The sequence below is a fragment of the Triturus cristatus genome, chromosome 6 (assembly GCF_964204655.1).
Source record: "Triturus cristatus chromosome 6, aTriCri1.1, whole genome shotgun sequence".
Taxonomy (NCBI): domain Eukaryota; kingdom Metazoa; phylum Chordata; class Amphibia; order Caudata; family Salamandridae; genus Triturus; species Triturus cristatus.
The window spans coordinates 1,827,839,911-1,827,854,301 of NC_140589.1; the positions used below are offsets into that span (position 1 = coordinate 1,827,839,911).

Genomic DNA, 14,391 nt, shown 5'->3' on the forward strand with positions numbered 1-14,391 from the left:
TGTTCCCATTTCAGAAATATATAGGGGTCTTTCATACCGATTTTTCCATGTATACATTTTCCCACAATAATTGCTATATACCCGGTACATAATAAAAAGCCATTGCAAATTGCTGCTCAGTTTTTGACTCTGGGTTTGTCAGGTTCTTGGTGAACCTACAAGTCCTATATATCCCCACAACCAGGAAGGTCCAGCGGATGTAACTGTATATTACTTTCAAAGAGCTGTCCTAATTAGAATAAGTTACAGGTGAAAACGTTGACACAAAAGGCTGTTTTTAGCAACTACATTTCAATTTTTCCTATATTTAACTGTTAGTTTCTATAAAGAAACCTTGAAGGATCTACAGAAATGACCCCTTGCTGAATTCAGAATTTTGTCTACTTTTCTAAAATGTATAGCTTTCCAGGATCCATTATTGCTTTCATACCCATTTCTACCATTAACTGGAAGGAGGTTGAAAGCACAAAAAATAGCAGAAATAGGCTATGCCCTAGAAAAATGCCAAACTGTGTAAAAAATGTTGGTTTTCTGACAAAAGTTGGTCATTCCCTAAAAGCTGGGAAAATGGTGATTTCAGCCCCACAAACGCTTTTTTGATACCATTTGCAGTGAAAAACCCAGCCGCTTTCATTTGCAGCCCTTTTTTCTCATATTTCTCCAAATAAACAAAATGTTGCTGTATTTTGGCTAATTTCTAGGAGCCCTCCAGGGGAATCCACATCCCTGGGTACCTTTACAATCCCCATGATGTTGGAAGAAAAGGACGCAAATTTGGCGTGGATACCTTATGTGGTCAAAAAGTTACAGGGGCCTAAGCCTGCACTACCCCAAATAGCCAAAAAAAGGCTTAGCACAGGGGGGGAAAAGGCCTAGCAGCGAAGGGGTTAAAAGAACAACGCGAACCGGAATACATAGGGGGGGATTAACGGCGTAAATGGCGAGTTAACTCACAAAGATCCCGAGAAAGCTGCTGCCTTTGGGTCCTTTTATGAGGCGTTATATACGGGGGAACCCAGAGACACTGACCTACAGGATAGCTACCTTCAAACGCTACGACTCCCCCGTGTCTCCCCCGAACAGAAAGCCATCTTAATAGAACCCATCACCTCTGAAGAAGTAGGTTCCGCCATAAAATCCCTTAAACTCCATAAAACCCCTGGGCCCGATGGATTTACGGCACACTTCTACAAAACGTTCGCCCCAGACATTATACCTAATCTCACGTGACTTTTTAACAAAATGGCCACAGAAGACATAGCCCCTCCCCTCCCCCCCTGATGAGCGAGGCACTGGTCTCGGTCATCCCCAAGCCTGGGAAGAACTTGCAACTCTGCTCCTCCTACCGCCCCATCGCTCTTTTAAACCTAGACACGAAGATCTGCTCGGCCATCCTGGCTGCTCAGCTGAACGATCTCATGCCAGATCTAATCCACCCTGATCAATCCGGATTCATTAAAGGCCGCCAGACCCATGATAAGACGTATAGTACACCTGATAGAGAAAGCTACCCAGCGGAAAATTCCAGCGGTGCTAGTGGGTCTGGATGCCGAGAAGGCTTTTGACAGGGTGGATTGGTCCTTTCTTTTTAAAACACTTACGCATTTCGGCTTCGCAGACGGGTTTCTTACTATGCTCAGAGCTAACTAAGCACAGCCGAACTCTAGAGTTCAGCCCCCTTCTCCCACACCAGGGGACGCGTCAGGGATTCCCGCTATCCCCTTTACTATTCGCTCTCAGCATTGAACCACTGACGATGGCCTTTAGTGGTGAGAGCCATAAAATCTCGCTCTTTGCGGATGATGTGTGTAGTAATCAAAGAAGTCTCGTAGATAGCTCTTGAAGTTAGTGGTTCATTTTCCAAGTTACATCTTAGTAAGTTCCATTATATGTCTCAATGTAAGCCCCACCAGGAGCAGCCTCCTGGCTGCTTAGCCCATCTTCTCCAACTGCTATTCCACCAGTACAAACATTCATAACATTCCAAATGACATCATATTGTCTGAGCATCAAGGCAGGGAAGATGCATTACTTAACAAAAACATAAGAAGAGAAGATATAAACATTCCAAAAATAAACCTAAATGAACACAGTACTGATATGGGAAAAATCCTCCCTATGTAATAATAATAATAGTGTAATAATGTAATAATAATAATGTAGGTAAGAAAATAGTAATTGAGGAAATACATTTCCTTCCTTATGTAATAATAATAATATTAGTATGTCATAATAACGATGTAAGTAATAAACAGTAAGATAGAAAGCGTAAATGTAAAATGGCAGGACCAGGGAATAGCACATGCCCTCTACTGCACACACTGTAATAAAATGTCCACTTACCAGGGACCTAAAACGGAAACACTTTTCTATGGGGAAATCCTCCTCCCAATAACACTGATCCTCCTCCCAATAACACTGATCCGTAATGGAGGAAAACACTTCTCTATGGGGGAACCCTCCTCCCAATAATACTGAATAGTAATAGAAGAATGTACTTCTCTATGGAGGAAACGTCCTCCCAATAATACTGAATAGTAATAGAGGAAATCACCTCTCCTTGAAGCACTCTAGAATGAAGATACACATTAAATATCAAATTGGACGTTGACACCGGTGCGCGAATTCTCACCCGAATAGTACCTTGCCAGTTAAAAGCATGTGATGTACATAGCACTGCGCAAACATCAAAACAGACAACAATTTATCTATTGACCTTTATGGTCTTAATATAACTAATATGTCGTAGAGCCAGACATATCACTAAGTTCAACATAGTAATCGCTGTCCCAGTAGATGCGCGGAATTTGACGTGCATGCGAAACGTACATGTCGCTGACACGGGACATGTGTGCCAGAAGTAGTGAAGTTAGTCTTCGTGAAAACTGTAAATGTTGAAAAATAGAAAAATGTACCTTTACTTTTCTACAGTCACTGTATGATCAAGATACCGATGAAGATGTGAGCTCATAGATTACTACAATGTGCTTTTATCCCTTACTGAGCCAGCCAGCTCTCTTCCTACACTTCAGACTGAACTGGTGCGATTCGAGGTAGTCACGGGTTTTTAAAGTTAACTTAGACAAATCATACATACTCAATCTGACACTACCAGAGAGCGAGGTGGAGAGACTGCGACAACAGACCCTGCTCCAATGGACATTGCGCTCTCTCCAATACTTGGGGATTCACTTGACGCCTCAGGCGGCAGGGCTCTATAAGGCTAACTTTCCGTCCGCCCTCTGCAAACTCCAAGCTGACCTCACCAGATGGAAGCCACTTTTTATTTCCTGGCATACAAGCAATCAAAATGACTGTCCTTCCAAAGCTCCTATACCTCTTCCAAGCCTTACCCATAGAGCTGGATGGGGATTTCCTCCCTAAAATTAAATCCCTGATCCTACGTTTTATTTGACAAGGGGGACAGGCGCGTTTTTCTTACTCGATACTACGGCGTTTACGAACGGACGGGGGGGGGGGGGGCTTACCAGACTTTGGCCTTTACCATAAAGCAGCACAATTACGGGTGACGACAGAATGGACCAAACGCGAATCAGAGAAGCATTGGCTTCATATGGATCGCTCTATTTCTTGTCGGACTATCTGGGACCTCATCTGGCGCCCCAAGAGGGACAGACCAAAGAATACATAAGCACTCCCACACGCGTCACGCTGAAAGTATGGGACACCATTTCCAAGAATGACCAGTGGACCACTTTCACTTCGCCCTACACTCCACTTCATTTTAATCCAGATTTCCCGCCGGCTCTTCAGGATGGACCTTTCGATGCCTGGAAGGAGGGTGGGTGCTTGGCACTGCCCTATTTAAACTGAGGCAAAACAACAGTTCACATTCACCCCAGTACAGAGATCTGGACCTAAATCCATTGTTTTTTTGCTCACCATGCCATTCCAGTTTGAACCCAGCCATATGCAAATCAGTCATGACCCTGTGCCTCCTGGGAACAGTCCAGCCCGAACTGCCAAGCCAGGTCATCCCCGGACTGGAACCAAGCATCCTAGGACCGGTTTCGGGGTTTTACCCCTCTTCAGCCAGGATAGCTTGATTCCAGTGGCATGGAGAGCACGGGACTCGCGTCTGAGCATACCCGTCCCACTCGGGGTGACAAATGCAAAACAAGCATTTGCAATGCAATAGGTCTCGCATTTGCGAGAGTTTGAGCTATTGGCATTGTAAATGACAATGCCTTTTATTTATGTGCTTTGAAAACCTGCAAGCGGTGCATAAACACGCACTTTGTACTTATAGTTCTTGCTTACGAGAAGCAAGGCTGGTAGTAAAAGAGATTCAGTTACTGCCAGCCTTGCTTCTCATAGGCAGCGACTATAAGTACAAAGTGCGTGTTTACACACCGCTTGCAGGTTTTTAAAAACACATAAATAAAAGCCATTGTCATTTACAATGCCAATAGTTTGTGTAACGTGCTATGTGAAAAGCTTGATGTGTGTGTCCAATACATATATCTGAAAGCATTCTTTGACATGTACTGAGCAGCACTCACGCTGTGCTCCAAGCAGGGCCCATTTGGTGCATGTGAGAGCTGCAACGCTGTCGTGCAAATTGCAACCTCACCTCTTAGAAGTGTGGCACTGACTCTAAATCTGGTTGAGAGCACACATACAGGCTTAGAGATGCGGCTGCTTCATTACAACACATGCTCACCGTCAAACAAAAAATGCATACAAAAAGCTGGGAACTGCAGTTATGTTGGGTGTCTCGTGCGCAAAAGGGTAAAAATGGCAACAAAAACAAACATTAGAATCACGTTACGTGATAAGAGGGCGAACTGTGATACCCCACTACGTCGTGAGCATACGAGCTTGGACTTGAAATTGACCAGAAAAGGGTCAAAATCAATGGAGCGCACGCCGTTCACAACAACTCACGAGCCTTACCAACTACCGGTGGCATCACAAAAACTCAAAACGAAAGCACCGACTCTTACAATGAGAAAAGCCCTCATTTTGGAGCCGCGACGAACAATCAAAGCGAGCGCCCGGCTGCAACCAAGAGCAAACTCCAATAAAGCCCAGGAAGAGAATGTGAGGAATTCTGAAGGCTAGTAAGTTAAACATTACCACACCTAAGACGTTGCAAAACCTGTCAGTGCACATGTATGATGAACATTACTCATGCGTTCTATTTTTAACGACAGACCATCATTTAAAAGAGGAAACGCAACAAACATAACAAACAAGCAGGAAGTGGGATAAGAGAGGGGGTGGCAAATGGTGATCACTTTCGCGGCCGCTTTGATGTTCTCAGTGACCGCGCGGCTCACTGAGAACATCAAAGCGGCCGCGAAAGTGATCAGGCAGGCTGACAAATGGTGCGCGCGCCCGGCGCACATGCACTGTATTTGGAGGCCTGAAAAGCACTAGTTTGCACTTCCAAATCCCCCGTCTACTAAAGCTCTCGCCAGAGCAGCGCTAAAGCGCTGGCTCAGGTGAGACCTAAACAACAGTTGATGGTGAATGCAGAACAATGTCATACATTCACCCCAGTACAGAGATCTGGGCCTAAATCCATCGTTTTGTTGCTCACCATGCCATTCCAGTTTGAACCCAGCCATATGCAAATCAGTCGTGACCCTGTGCCTCATGGGAACAGTCCAGCCCGAACTGCCAAGCCAGGTCCTCCCTGGACTGGAACCAAGCATCCTAGGACCAGTTTCGGGGTTTCACCCCTCTTCAGCCAGGATAGCTTGATTTTAGTGGCATGGAGAGCACTGGACTCCCGTCTGAGCATACCTGTCCCACTCGGGGTGATAAATGCAAAAATAACAGTTGATGGACAGAATGCAGAACAATGTCATACATTCACCCCAGTACAGAGATCTGGGCCTAAAACCATCGTTTGTTTGCTCACCATGCCATTCCAGTATGGCCATGTCTGAACTGGGGTGGTGGAGTGAGCTAAAGAATGATGATGGATTAAACGCAGATCAGTTGACTGGGGGTGAGTGTTTGATTTGCTCAAACGCTCCGTCCATTATCCTCTTTGGTATCGCTTTGTTCGCCCTAAGTTGGCAGGGTATCCTCAGACGTGTGTCCCTTGCTCACTTTGCCACTGGATTCAAGATAGCCTGGCTGATGAGGGTTATGAACCCAAAACCGGTCCCAGGATGCTTGTTTCCGGTCCAGGCAAGACATGGCTTGGCAGTTCGGGTTGGACTGTTCCCATGAGGCACAGGGTCAGACTGGTTTGCATATGGCCATGTCTGAACTGGGGTGGTGGAGTGAGCTAAAGAATCATGATGGATTAAACCCAGATCAATTGACTGGGGGTGAGTGTTTGATTTGCTCAAGCGCTCCGTCCATTATCCCCTTTGGTATGTATTTGAACTGAGGCGTCCCCGCGGGCATTTGTCGTTTTGAACACCAGGAGGAGGACGCATATCTGGGCGAACCGACACATTTGAGGAGCACGACAACGGAGAGGTGTTGGGAGTATTGTAAAATCCCCTCGACCCGTGGACAACAAGTGACTGAGTCGGGAGCCACGTGTATACAAGGAACGCGGCAGTAAGGTGATGGTAACCTTTTTCACGAGCCGAATTTGAGGTGTCGAGCAGATGCAACGGTGTGGGACATAGATAAATAACTTGTCCAAAGTGAGAGATAGATTGCAGCTCTAAATAGAAGCAGACCCAGGTGACTGAGATACCGGATTTCTTAAAGTGGTGAAGTTTGATTGAACTTTCTTCTTTCAAAAGGACATAGAAGTCAGAAACAACAACACGTTAATTACAAACAGATGTCGCCAAAGCTCGCTCCTGCAAGGAAATCGCCAAACGTGCACGCGTTGCCATTGAAAGCAATGCAAAGCGTGCACGTTTTTGGGCGAAAAAGCGAATCGATTCCTAAAGGTCCCCTCCTAATCAGCGCATGCGCGCTGCGTAGGCGAGACCTAAAAAGAGACTGTGGGCCACAAGTCAAGCTATGTGCAGATGTCCCAGATTGTCGCAGTCTTTCCAGCCTACGCGAGGGTCCATGCCTTGGTGGGAATTGTAGTTCATTGTCAGTAAACTGCTACATAGCACCTTCTCCGCTCACGCAAAGCCTCGGGGGAGACAGTGCAAACTGTCTGCAATGATTGCCTTTCCTGAAATAAACTCGGTGAGAGCGGGTTTACAGTATCTCTTCCCCACGCTTGTCCACTTGTAAGAGCAAGCAACACCTCCAGCCCCCACTTATGATACCTGCCTAAAAAAAGGTATTCTGAGGCATTTTTGTCCTAGCTCCTTTTGCACTCTAAAAAATGTGTATAAGTTGGTCTGAATTTGACTTCCACTACGGTGTCTCATGTTTGTTGGCTGTATGTGCCACTAAACCGAAAGAAGTTTTCCAGACACCTTTTTATCTCCCAAATCATATTCTTGTTTGCTAAGAATTAGGTAGATCAATTACTGGGAAAGTATTTGACTGCTTGGACATCATCAGCGTGATTAATGGACAGACGCTGTGTCATGTGAGACCAATAAATAATCTGCTTGCAATGGGCTATTGAGTAATTTAGTCAGTGTCTCTTGAACAAAAGTCTGTTGTTGTGAGTCTGAATATCCAGATAACTGTAAAATGTTGGAGTACATGCCTAATACAATTGGTTAACCCAGAGGAGGGTTTCCTTTTTTATGTGCCTTTAAGAATTTAAAAGGTGGCAGTAGTAGGATGTGTGTAGGAGGCTGGCTTAGTATATGGTGCCCGCTTACTTAAGTGAAGCACCCTGCAGTAATCCAGACAACCCTTATGGTGATTTTAGTGGTCTTCGACAACCACAGAAAACTCTCTAAATGGTAGCTGTGGAGAACAGCCTTCAGGCAGAAGGAGTGTAAAGCAGCTCGTTTTACCAGTATTTAATTATATGGTGTAGGTTAAGTGAAAAAGAACCTCATAGTGTAGTTATAAAAACCTCACTAACACAATGCAATATCTCTTACCCAGAGATATAACCACAATATTCACAATACTTTGATAATCGAACATGTAAGTAAGTAGCACAAATACACAGTGGTCTCCAGGGGGAGACCAAATCATATACTAAAATAGTGGAATGCGAACCGCGACTTGAGTCGCGACGGGACCCAGAAAACCTAGAAGAGTGTGGGACCCAAGGAACCACCCAAGGTAAGTACGACTGTGCTCAATACAACTCAATGGGTAAGTTGGATTGCAGTTTCAAAGAAGGCGGCCCCTTCCCAGCGGACTCTTAAGAAACCCTGTGGAAGATGAAAGGTTGGAGAGTCAACCCACCCGTGGATACCCCAGGAACCAGAATACCTACACCAGGGCAGCCGGGTGCATAGGTGCAAAATGATGTCGTAAACCGCCGTAAACCACAATGGAGGACTTCAGTGAAGATGCCGCTGGCGAAGAAGGCGAAAGAGTCCAGTGGAACCCAAAGGTGGATTCAAGATAAGAGGTACCTGCAAGCAGAGGGGACAGAGTCTATGGCACTCAGGAATGACCAGGAGGCACGGAAGACGAATGCCCACCGATGTCAGGGATTCAGGAGACTTGACAGTGCTCTTGAAGTTGCAGCTGTACGGACGAGGCAATGCTGTGGAAGACCAGGAGCCGTTCATGAGCTGTCCCACATCGGATGTCCGGCAGAGACACCAACAAGCCTTGGCAACGGCAACCAACATAGTTGTTGAAAAAGGTGCAGTGTTGGGACCAGCAAGGTCCAAGTGACTCACCACGAGCAGGTAAGTCAGTGCAGGCCCCGAGTAAACGGGATCCAACCCAACTGGAGCCAAAGACGACCCTCAAGAGGACACACGAGCTGAAGGCACAGGAGTCAGAGGGGAACCTCGAGCAGTTCACCAAAGGCTGAAGCCCACGGTGCAGAGGATGCGTTGCAGGCGAAGATCTTGGCTACAGGAGATGTTTGAGGCTGGAGCTTCTTGGAACCCGAAGATCTCTGGTGAAGAGGGTCAACAAGGCTTGGCAATGGCAAGTCAACGCCGCACACTGGTACTGCTCCAGTGGTTCCGGCGCGGGATACTGGCTTCAAACTTGCTGTGAAGACAGTGCAGGCCTCGAGGGAGTTGCAGAACCACCACCTATATTGCTGGACCTTTCGTAGTCTGTAGGAGCTCAGGAACAGCAGACCGGTTAGCTTTGTTGCGGTGCCTGCAGATGTAGTGAAGTGACTCCTTCACTTCAAGGGAGATTCCTTTGAGTGTCTTGGATGTCTACAGGCCTGTAGAAGAACCTGTATGGAGCACAGGCACAGACGACGTAGAAGACTGGCAGGATGACGAGACCAGGAGCAGCAGGAGTCTTCCCAGTTGCAGTCTCGGTTCCCAAAGCAGAGTCCAAAGTGCCCAGACAGATGAGGATAAAGTGGTTTTGGATCTGAATCTTTTCCCCCGACGAATCTAGCGACCCACCGATAGGTAAGCTCTTAAGTCCCCTTAGGAAAGGGTTGGGACGATTCAGGGGTCCCTCCCAGAGGAAGGGCTGGACAGTGGGAAGGATACTTCCATGTCCTTTGTCAAGTTTCACGCCAGAGCAGGAGCCAACGTCTCCCTGAACTGGTTTCAACTGAAGTATGCAAGGAGGGCACCAAATGTGCCCTTCAAAGCAGTCTGGTGGCGCTGACGAGTGCCCCCCATAGCCCAATACACCAAGTCCTGTCTGGAAGGTGGTCACACCTTCCTGTGACAGGAAACCTATTTTTCTACCTTCCCCTGCTCTAGGTTGGCTCAGCAGCAGGAGGGCAGAATCGTGTCTTTGGTCGGCAGCTGCCATAGTTTGCTGTCCGGGTGTAGAAGACTGGTTCCGGGATCACTGAGGTCCTCCCGGAGGATCTTTACAGTGCATTTAATCATTTATGGTGTTGTGGGTATGACTCCAACATGTTTGATACCAAACACAACAGGGTTCGTTTTAGCCAGTTTAGAGATAGCCATCGCGTAATGACGCATGGCCACTCTATGTATCGTAATGGCTGATGCACTTACAACCCGAGAGAATGGACTCTGTGGATTGTAGCGGTGTTTTGCTCATGCAGGGGTACCCTCACACTTATAACCGAGCACCCTGCCTTCAGGATTGAAAGGCCACCTTAGGGGTATCTTATAGGTTTTAAGTGCAGTAACCTCCGATATAAGGGAACTTATATCTGTCGTAAGTGGTTTTAGCACCAGCTTACACAGGCTGCATTGGCTGGCCTGTAGTCTCAATTTGAGTGGTCTCCCATGGGTGGCACAATCCATGCTTCAGCCCAATCCATGCTTCAGCCCATGGGGGACCCCTGGTGCACCTATGCCCTGGGTACCTTGATACCAAATACTAGGGACTTACATGGGCACATCAGTAGCGAATCTGGGAGGGTACCTAAGAGCTATGTCCAATTTAGAGAAGAAGCACAGAGACCGGGTTCCTGATTAGCAGGATCCCAGTCAGTAAAACATAATGACACCAGCAAAAAGTGGGGGTGACAATGAAAGCAGATCCTACTTTCCTACAATGTGGTACCTTCAAGTATTCAGATTCTTTATCTGTAAGGAGTTCTTTTTTGCCAGCACTTGTTTTGAAAGTTGATTTGCCTTTTTAAATTATTTGATAGGTTCTGTTATATCTTGTAGTATGTCTGATTATCAAGTTACCAGTGTAACTGTTGTAGATACTATTTAGCATTCAGCATAACTATATTGCCTCCTTTGTTAGGCTCTTTTACAGTAACCATGTCATTGTCTTTGAGGTATTATAATGTTTCGTGTTTTGTTTTAGTCTGATTATTTAGTAAATATTTTTAATTATTTTGGTACTTTTAGTTGTAATTCGTTTTTGTCTACCTTTATGCTGAAAGTAATTATTACAATTCTTGGTAGCACTATAGATGTGAAGGTTGATTTTAAAGCCAATAGGCTTGGAGATATCTGTACAACTTTTTAGTTCCTTTGCAGTTGTTTCCATTGATGTACTATTTTCTTCACCCGTAATTGTTTCCAGTGGATGTATCATTTTCAATTCATGTACCTTGATATCAATTTGTGGTATTGATCTTGTATGCTCTGAACAGGAGTTTTTCCTTAAAAACACTTTTAAAGTTTACAATTTTTGATACATTTAAACTGGACCAAATCTATTGTAACCTGGTTTCACTTATTTATTGGAAAGAGTGAAATACCTTTGCTGAAGACTTGCAGTTCAACTTTTATAGGTGTATAATCTAGAGGTTTAATACCCAATGATCCTTGTTGTTCTGATGTCCCTATTGTTTTCTTCACTTAGCTCTTTGGTTACGCCACTTGCTGATCTGTTTTCTCTTTTGTTTGTTTATATCCCTCCTTGTCTGGTTCCTGTATTTGTGGATCTTTGGTTATTGGATGACTGCCTAGTACCTATACGGACAATGCACACATCTTCTAAAAATTGGATTCAATTATAGTCCATGCCTCTGTTGTATTTAAGGATGTGCCTTTATAGTCAGCCAAGGGACCTGGCCAAAACCCTGGTGCAGTCTGATGAGGCACTTCCAGCACCAAACCTAGATGCCAAATGGAGAACCCTGCCATGCTCAAGAGCCAGAGATATCGGTAACTTCCATTGACGTGGGAACTTCCCTGCCTTTCTGCTTATGCCAACATGATCTTGGGTTAGGAACTGCGTGTTGTTACTCTGCTGAGAATGGAACTGAGAACTTAACAGAAGTCCCGCTAAAAGCAGAAGTGAAAGGAGTGCATTGTATTCGGAGACGCTTTGTTTGGTGTGCTACTGGGCGACCGTCAGCCTGAACTGAGCTGGTGTGTCTGCACTTCTGGCCTTAGGGATGATCCATGAGCTAATCTGAGTACTGGCCATTTATGGCAGCAGCGGGACCATGAAATGCAGCACCTTATAAAAGGAGGCATTTCCAAGTGCTGCAGGCATTGCTACGCACATGCGTTCTTTTATTTTTTATCCCAGTACCCCCCTCACCCTGTTTTCATCCTTAAATCTTATCTTCTAGCTGTTTTAACTTACTGGATTTCCCCCACCCCTTGCATGTTTTCATCATATAATTTATCTTCTAGCTGTTTTAACTCACTGGATTCAGTTTGGCTCTTTCTCCTTCCCAATATTGTGTTTACATTTCCTCAGGCAATCATCAGTCCTTCTCATCGTCCATGCTTGTAATACTCTCTTATAAGCATACTGTTGAATGATTCTTTGTGAGCGATGGGGGATGGGAGGAGCACCGAACCGTTCTAGCTCACATCTGGGTCACCCTCCACTGTCTGGGGGCTCACCTCCTCTCCCCCCCCACCCCCTCAGCCGCAGGCAAATCTGGGACAGATCCCTCCCCAGACACCTCTCCGTCATTTTCTAGGAGGTCCACCATGACACCCACATCTCCAGGTTCCTTTCCACATTTTCATCTGTGCGTACCCGTCGAAGCCTACATTCTACAGCTACTGCCCACTCCAGCAAGTCTGCTCTCCACTTACCCTGCATAGGCGGCGCCGGACTTGCCCAGTGAATAGCAATGCAAAGCCTGGCTAGCACCAGACCCAGTTGGGCAAATTTATATCCCATCTTACTGCCTCCCTAGGGAGTGGTAAGAGGCCCATGATACAGTGACGTATTGTCAGCTATCCTGACTCTCGTGATCCTTTTCACTGCTCATAAAACCACTGTCAACAAGTAGTGCACCCTGTAGCAAGTCCACGCAACCTTTATGAAATCAGCCGGGGTCCTGTTACAGTGCGCGCAGCTCGCTGATCACGCTGGGAACACCCTATGCAGACGTTGTAGTGTCCGGTAGGTCCTATGAAGGTAGTAGAATTGCACCAATTTGAACCTGCCATTACTGGCTGTTTCTTGTATCTATGCCCTAGCTCGTTTCTAGTACATGTCTGTAAGGGGGATCTCAAGGTTATCGCAAGCGAATGTTACCTCCGTCTGCCTGTCCTCCTTAGGCAGCGTATAGCCTGGAAATTAGGCCCCTATTTGAGCCCGGGTCCAATAATACCTTCAGGACGTGGGACTCACTGGGTTCCTTGGTGGAACTTCTTCATATCCCACAGACCGTACAGGACATGGTTGCACACGCTAGGAACTTCCCTTGCTCTACTCAAAAAAGTGTGTCTGCTTCTTCTAGTGTTATGAACGATTTGTTCAGAAACAGGTCTCTTCCCTCTGACAGCCTCCATTCAGACATTGGGATACATCCTCAGCTAGGTCCAGTTTTAGGACTTCTAGTCTAACCCTACTTCGCTTTCCTGCTCACACTAAGGACACCAACAGCCCATTTAGCCGCCGGAATAAGGAGTTCGGTAGGGCACAGAACAAGTTCTGCATAATATAGAGACACCAGGGCAGCAATACCATTTTAGCTAGTGCGACTCTGCCCATGACAGACAGCGGCAGGGTGTTCGAGAATTTTACTGGCACTGTTTGGCGGTCCAATACCCGTCCCATGTTAAACTCCTATTGCTGCTGTGGGTCATGAGCTATCTGTATCCCCAGTTAGTGAAATTGTACTGTTTCCCAGGGTAGTCCAACCTCCAGGAGATCAGCTGCCATTCGGTGTGCCAAGGCAGCCAGTGGGAAGGTCACCATTTTCGGTCTGTTGACATATAGTCCCGACACCCTCCCAAAGTCTGCCATGAGTGTCATGAGTTGCGGCACTGACCTTTACAGTTTGTTCACGTATATATGAGGGTGTTGGCTGTGTACATTGACACAATGTGTGTTGTGTCACCTACTTGTATCCCCCTGTCCCAGAGTTCGCTCCTCGGGTAGACAGACAAAGGCTTCATGGCCAGTGCGAAGAGAAGTGGGGACAATGGGCATCCATGCCACATTCCTCTCTCTACAGCCAGAACGTCTGATACTACCTTTCCGTTCCCAACCTCATCCTGGGTTCCCAATATAAAACCCGCACCCAGGACAAGTACTTCAGGTCCATCCCAATTCTCTGCGGCACTCCCCATAGATACTTCAAAGACAGGATATCGGATACTTTTGCGGTGTCTAGGGCCATTACTGCTGCCTCCACAGCTGTACATGAGAGAGCCACTGTAGGTTCATGTGGGTGTCACTCCCTGGCATAAATCCACACTGATCGTTGCGTACTAAGTGTATGACTATATGGCCCAGACACATTGCGAGTACCTTAGCTAGTAGTTTACCAGCAACGTTGAGCATGGACAGCAGTCTGTCTGACCTGGGATGTCTCGAGCCCGCGCCCCCATCCACTGGCTATGTTGTGTTTTGCCATCCCGGCTGCCATTGCTAACCATGTCTCGTTGTGTCTAGACCAGTCCGTGGCTCCTTTGATCATGAGTATTAGCCAATTGGGCTCCACCGGGACCGGCGAACCCACTACTGCTGCCATCGTGTTTGCTGCTCTGGTCCAGAAGGGCACTATCTCTG

The 14,391-nt window shown here is 46.5% G+C and overlaps 1 protein-coding gene across 7 annotated transcripts in view; it reads left to right on the forward strand.

The window, feature by feature from the left end:
* The window catches only part of DNMT3A (DNA methyltransferase 3 alpha), a 1,939,932-nt gene that overhangs the window by 154,492 nt on the left and 1,771,049 nt on the right, over nucleotides 1–14,391 (forward strand). The gene's annotated exons all lie outside the window — the stretch shown is intronic.